Consider the following 7288-nt stretch of genomic DNA (forward strand, 5'->3'; position numbering starts at 1 on the left):
TCATCTAATTATGTGTAGTTATGTGTTTATAGCATGTTGTTGTGATGTGGTAAACATGCAGTTAGAAGTTCATAGCGATGTTCCTACTTAGCTGCTACTAGCTACCAACGCGATGGTAGGAAGGAAGCGCATGTGTTTTGATTCAGAGCGAGTTTCTCCGGTATTTGGTTTGAGGTGTACGAACATTCTCTAAAAGCTCTAAAAAACGACAATGTCAAAAGTGCAGTTATTTTGATGGCGTAGAAAGAACAATATCCTCTCTCTTATTCAGCTCCAAAAAGAGCGAGATTCTCCGGTATTTGGTTTGAGGTGTACTAACATTCAAATAAGCACATCTTCTTCAACTATTTTCAACAATCTCACTGTATGACACACATCATTTGAAAGCTTACTATCTGCACTGCTGCACTCATAATCTCATAATCTGCAAAAAACAGAAAAATTACCTGGCCCTACTTGGGGACATTTTCACCAGACCCTGTCACAAGAAAACCTCTCTCTCTCTCTCTCTCTGTCTCTCTCTCTCAATTTCAATTCAATTACATTTTAATGGGCTTTATTGGCATGGGAAACATACGTTTACATTGCCTGCCTGCCTGTCTCTCTCTCTCTCTCTCTCTCTCTCTCTCTCTCTCTCTCTCTCTCTCTCTCTCTCTCTCTCTCTCTCTCTCTCTCTCTCTCTCTCTCTCTCCCTCCCTCCCTCCCTCCCTCCCTCCCTCCCTCCCTCCCTCCCTTTGTTGTCCCGCAAACACCCCAGCCATTGCCATGGCACTTACTTTGGCTGCGACGGTCAACAACAGCGAGCCACTAGCCGTCGAGCCACGCCCCTTGCAATCTAGCCATTAGATCAGATGCTATTAGAGGGGACTATTACCACCTCAGTCAACAGCAGAGGCAGGAGGGAGATCCTGCTGTTAAAAGGCTTTATCTAATCTAACCGACAGGGATGAGTTGGACTTTGAGTCCCAAAGCAGGGCAGCTTTGTTCCGCCAGGCCTTGTTTCCTTGTTTAAACTGGAAATAAAAGCCACTCAAGATGAAACCCTGTCTTCATTGGTCACTCCTTTGAAATGCTCGTCTAGAGTACCTAGCTTTATGAGCGGGGACCAGATAACGACTAATTATAGCCCCTTACTTGTTAGGCAGAGGGTCAATTAAGGTCTGGTGGTACCGCTGGACCGAGGCGGTGATGGCGGTTAAGTCCCCTCTCTCTCTGCTCTCCCATTAGAGGTGTGGTGTGGGAAGGCGGTGTGAAGGCGGTGTCACCCTGGAGGGAAACCTGACTGTCTCTGCCACACACCTGAAGGTGGGGGGGGGGGGGGTCAAACCTAACTGTCTCTGACACACACCTGAAGGTGCCCCGTCAAACCTGACCTGCATGGCTGAGGGTGGAGTGGGTCAATCGATCAATTACTCCAATGAATGAATCACATTCTTCCTGATCGGCTGTGTCAGCGCTCCCACGTGTGTGCGTGTGTGTGTGTGTGTGTGTGTGTGTGTGTGTGTGTGTGTGTGTGTGTGTGCGTGTGTGTTTGGTGTTTCTGCTCTTTGTCTCGGATAACGAGAAACCGACGACCCTCAACACTGCAGCTGTGTCTGCGACGACACACAAGAACAACACACAACACACAAACAATAATGCAAACACACAAACAAAACACACACTAATAAATTCAACTACCCAACCACAGAGTATACACTCACTGAACATTTTATTAGGAACACTATACTAATACTGGGTAGGGCCTCCCTTTATTAGGAACACTATACTAATACTGGGTAGGGCCTCCCTTTATTAGGAACACTATACTAACACTGGGTAGGGCCTCCCTTTATTAGGAACACTATACTAACACTGGGTAGGGCCTCCCTTTATTAGGAACACTATACTAACACTGGGTAGGGCTTCCCTTTATTAGGAACACTATACTAACACTGGGTAGGGTAAATGGACTTATATAGAGCCTTATTCCAAAGCGCTTTACAACGGCCTCTCATTCACCCATTCACACACACATTCACACACCAATGGCGGCAAGCTACCATGCAAGGCGCCGGCCCGCTTACTGGGAGCAATTTGGGGTTCAGTGTCTTGCCCAAGGACACCTCGACATGTGGCCAGCCGGGGCTCGAACCGCCGATCTGCCAACCTTGCGATCGGTAGACGGCAACTCTACCTCCTGCGCCACAGCCGCCCCGCATTGGGTCTCCCTTTGCTCTCAAAAACAGCCTCAGTTCTTCGTGGCATTGATTCATTCCTTTGATCAGCTGACTGATAAAGCCACTGAAGAGCACTGAACTCATTGTCATGTTCATGAAACCAGTTTGAGACGACTTTGGAGATGTTTTCTTTAACATGCTGGCAACATACATTGTGGCCCTGAAAGGATGCACATGGTCAGCAACAATACTCAAGTAGGCTGTGGCATTCAAGCAATGATTCAAATCAAATCCAATTTTATTTGTATAGCGCATTTCTTACAAGATGCAACTCAATGCGCTTCACATACTGACAGAGCCGCAAGCAGGCAAAAGTAAAAACCTGTACACTGTGTAGTCAGAAAAATTCCCTTACAGCCCCCTACTCATAGAGTGACTACTAACCAGTTTGCCTACCAGCACTCAGCGGTGGACCCCCACACCCCCCTCGGAGAGCCCCCGCCGCCCCACACGGGGAGCCCCCGCCGCCCCACACACCAAGCCCGCCCTTGATTGGTATTAACGGGCCCAAAGCAAAGTGTGCCAAGAAAACCTTCCCTGCCACCAGGGGCGGATGTAGGATCGTAGGAGATCCGGGGCTTAGCCCAGAGGGAGAATATAATGTGCGCGCGGAGCGCGCCGGAAAATTTTGCCTTCAACCTTCAACTTACCACCACCTTAAAGCGGACAAAAGGCACTGGAGAACACATATACATTCACACCCTTTAATGAAGCAAACTAATTGTGGTGGTTCTGGGCACAGAGGGAGGTCAGCACACGTAGCTCCCCCTGTCAGTCACCATCATTTATATTTGTATAGAATTACATAATTGATGGGCTGAGGCTAGTTATGTTACAGTATGTATATCAGGGCAGACTCTGTGCTCACCACTTATATTGTATTTAGAGTCTTGTCCTGTGTTATATGACGATATATTACATGTATTGTTGGCCTGTGTATAGTACTGTGAAATCAAATCCCCCCTGGGACATTAAACAAACTTAGTTAGTTAGCGTTACATCTTAGGATAGATTTGAGTCATGTTCTGTATACATACATACTACCATAAGGGCATACTTAATGTGGTTACTCCATGTTTACTAGCTGTAACATTAACGTTACATCATTCTTTTTCACTTGTTACTCAGTCAACCAGAGTGCAGATATCAAAGACTATCAGCCTGTTATTCACTTTATTTGTATAAGTATTATCCTTTGTTTGATTTCTTACCATGTACCGTAACAGTACCTTGCTATGTTTCATTTTCATTATAACATAACGTTATGTTATGATAGCCAGCTAGCATCAGCAAACCGGAAAAGTAGTGTCAGTGAGTCAGTCACCTTTCTAATAAGATTCACAAACCTGAAACATCATCTATGTCATCACTGCTGGTGATGTCATTCTTGCTGCTGATACTGCTGCTGCAACAGTTCTTGGCGCTTGTTTTGTTGAAAACAACTTTGGGATATCCATCCTTACAATTTTGCAAGTCAGGCACTGATTGAGATCACTTCTTCTTCAGGGCAGGGCAGGCTACGCAGTACGCAGGCTAATGTCGCGCAGCTGCTGCCTCTCTGTTGGACTCCGGTACTGCACGTTACTCAAGATTTTATTTATTTATTTATTTTTTTTTTTTAAGTAAAACATTCGGGGCTTTTCAGAAAACATCCGGGGCTTGAGCCCCAGTAGCTACCCCCTAGCGCCGCCCCTGCCTGCCACCATTACACCACCTGAGTGAATGAGAAGGTGTACAGGTGTTCCTGATTAAGTGTTCAGTGAGTGTATATGCCAGTTAGCAGCCAGCCGGGGCTCGTTGCAATGCAAGGAATGGAATAAGATCAGTCATGTGTGTGTTTGTGTTTGATTCCATTCCTCATTCTATTCCAATGCATATATGAGCCCGTCCTCCGATTTCTACCTCCACCAGCTCTCCGCTGATACATTTTTTTGTATATGGTCCTGGCAGGAGTCGAACCCCCAACCTAAGATTTGCTGGCGACATACTCAACACCTCGTGACGTTACAATTATAAGGTTCTATCTCCATTTTTGTCAAAATTTCGTTTTTTTTTTACATAATCTGATCCATTAGATGTTTATTAATGCCTGTGTGGCAAGGACGTGCCGTCCATATAAGCAGAGTAAGCAGTGCTTACCCAATGAAAAAAGGACAGTGAAAATATTAAAATAAAAGTGCATGTAACCGTTTGTTTGTTTTCATTAAAAGAGTCGTATTTTAGGTCCCAGGGCAGCAGGAGTCATTCATTTTGACGTTGCATTTTAGCGCCACCTGCAGGAGTAAGCACTTCCTACTCTGCTTGCATTGCGTTACATTATAAGCACTTCTCTCTCTGCTTTCCCTCGCGTACATTCGAATGCGTGAACATTTCTTTTTTCTTTTTTTCCGATGCCTCAGCCCGCTGTTTAATGTGGCCAGGGTAAGCATGCTTACAGCCAATCAGTAGGTCTTTCATTCCGATAAGAGCTACTGATTGGCTATCATTTTCAAGTTCACTTAACGTTTCACACTACTTTCTCTCGCCCGGCAGAATAGTTTATGCTAGCTCAAACGATCTAATCAATAAGGATAACTTGCTTTTTTAATTTTGTGAATATGGACATTACTGTCAGTGTCATCACTGGCCCTGATCTCAATTGAAAAAGAGAGACTTTCAAAACTGCAACAGGCGAGTGACTTCTACACTAAAGTGACAGAGGTGTTCCTTCGCAAGGAGAGGCGCATGGACCTCGTTTTCAAGTAAAGGTAAGATATCATTTTTAAATTTACGTCATGGCTTCATTGCTGGTTTATATGATTCGCGAGGCTGGTGGCGATCTGTGCCTGTTTATATGGTTTGGGTACTGCTGTGCTGCTGGTTATGGCTCCTTATTTAAGACTTCCTCTGCTTTTACCTTTGAATACCGGTAGTCATGTGCCATTGTGTTTGGAGAGAGAGCTGCTTAATCAATCGCTGAGATAGGCCTAATGTCGCTGTCCGTGCCAGTGGTTCTGGACCAAAAGTGTTTGAGAGAGATAGAGAGGGAGGGTTTGTGATGTGATGTCAAGTGCCTGTGTGACAAAAGTGTGAAAAGAAAGTGTGTTGTGAGTTTACTATGGAGGATGGAAACGGTGTGTGTCTGTGTTGTGCGTGTGTGCGTTTGCGATGTTGAAACTGGACTTGTAGATTTCAGCAGGCTGGCTGAAAAGATCTTGGTTCAAAAAAGTTTGAACAATGAGCACCCCTGATATAATCGAAACTGGCAACTGTTTTTTTGGTTTTTGGTAATCTGATCACAAAGTGACACTACAGTTTATTAGCGGGTTCTAGGGCATCAAAATTGCATTTCCTTGAAACTGCGTTCACTGATAGCGTGTATGTGTAATTATGTGTATTTCTATATCTTATGCTTACCCAATCTAAAAGCTCACGGCACGTGCCTGCTGTGTGGTGTTATTTTTTTTTAAATGTTGACATTTTTGAGTTAGTAATTCATAAAATACAAAGGTTCCATCTCACAAAACATAATGGAATGTAAAAACTTTGACGCTCAATATCTCTGAACTGCCCAAAACGGAGATCTTAGAACCTTATCATTCTAAGCTCACGAACTGACTACCAACTGAGCCACACAGGAACCTACACCACATTCCGGACACACACACAAGGTGTCTCCAACACGTTGTGACCATCCAGCAGGGTTCCTCAACTTCCTCCTCTCCTCTCTGTCCCTCCCCTGCTTCCCCGGTGCTCCGGTCCTCCATGGCGGGGAGGCCGGCCGGCCGCCTCTCTTCCAGGCAGAGGAGAGGCTCTGTTCCTGGGCCCAGCCTGTCCAGCGTCAGCCTAAGTGCTCCTGACAGCCTCACCACACAGTTATTAACTATGATCCGCCACCGCAAGACCCGGGCAAACGCCGCCGAGCCGAGGAGGAGAGGAGGAGGGGAGGAGGAGGGGAGGAGGCCCCGGTCGACGCGCGCGAGAGGCTCCGCTCTCCACACACACAAAGGCCGCTTTCACCACACCCCCCGCCCCCGCCGCCCCCCCGCCACCCCCCTCCGGCGTCCCCAACCCCTCTCCGCCCACACTTCCCCCATCCTCAGACACTCTAATACATATTTACATGGTTTCATATGCACATAACATTTCGTGAGACTATCTAATATGGCCCCCCATTCATCTAGTATGTGTGGCGCTATGGGCCCTGATCCACGTTAGGGTTGAAGTGTCCCGCGTTCCAGGGGAGGAGGCGTTCCACAGAACCGTCCAAGCCGCTCGACAGCGACTCGTGAGCTTAGAATGATAAGGTTCTATCTCCGTTTAGGGCAGTTCAGAGATATTGAGCGTCAACGTTTTTACATTCCATTATGTTTTGTGAGATGGAACCTTTGTATTTTATGAATTACTAACTCAAAAATGTCAACATTTTAAAAAATAACACCACACAGGCATTAATAAACACCTAATGGATCAGATTATGTAAAAAACTAAATTTTGACAAAAATGGAGATAGAACCTTATAATTCTAACGTCACGGACGGTTAAAACTAGAGGGCGGAAGAAGGAAGAATAAAAACCTCTATGATTTGGCAGAATGTGACCGTATAAAGGCAGACTGGTGTAGTTGTTGGATAATTTTTTTGAGTGATTGCTGCTGAGGGGGTGGGGGGGGGGGGTTGTATACATGGGGCCTAAGGGCGGCGGGGGGGAGGGGGGGGCGTTTGTCTCGCTTGCTTTGCGTTGCCTGAAACGGCGTCCCGCGTCCTTTCATCCAGATAGGTGGTCTGGGTACGGCTGTTTGTCCTCCACTGGTCGTCTCCGCCGCTGCCTGGCTACCCCCCCCCCTCCCCCCCCCCCTGGCTACCCCCCCCTGCCCCCCCTTCCCTTCCCGGGGATGTGGGGAGACCAGCGAAGGCGAGCAGTCCCCCTTCAAACGACCAAATGGGTCATTAGACTTCCCCAAAAATTTGGTACTGAAATAAATAAATTCTTGAAGGGAGGGGGGGGGTAAATAGACAAAGATACATAATGACAGCTGACTATGTTTAGCCCTGCAAAAAGCATTCCCGATAAACAGCAGCGCTTCCCCT

Source organism: Nansenia antarctica, assembly GCF_963989245.1.
Source record: "Nansenia antarctica genome assembly, chromosome: 7".
Taxonomy (NCBI): domain Eukaryota; kingdom Metazoa; phylum Chordata; class Actinopteri; order Argentiniformes; family Microstomatidae; genus Nansenia; species Nansenia antarctica.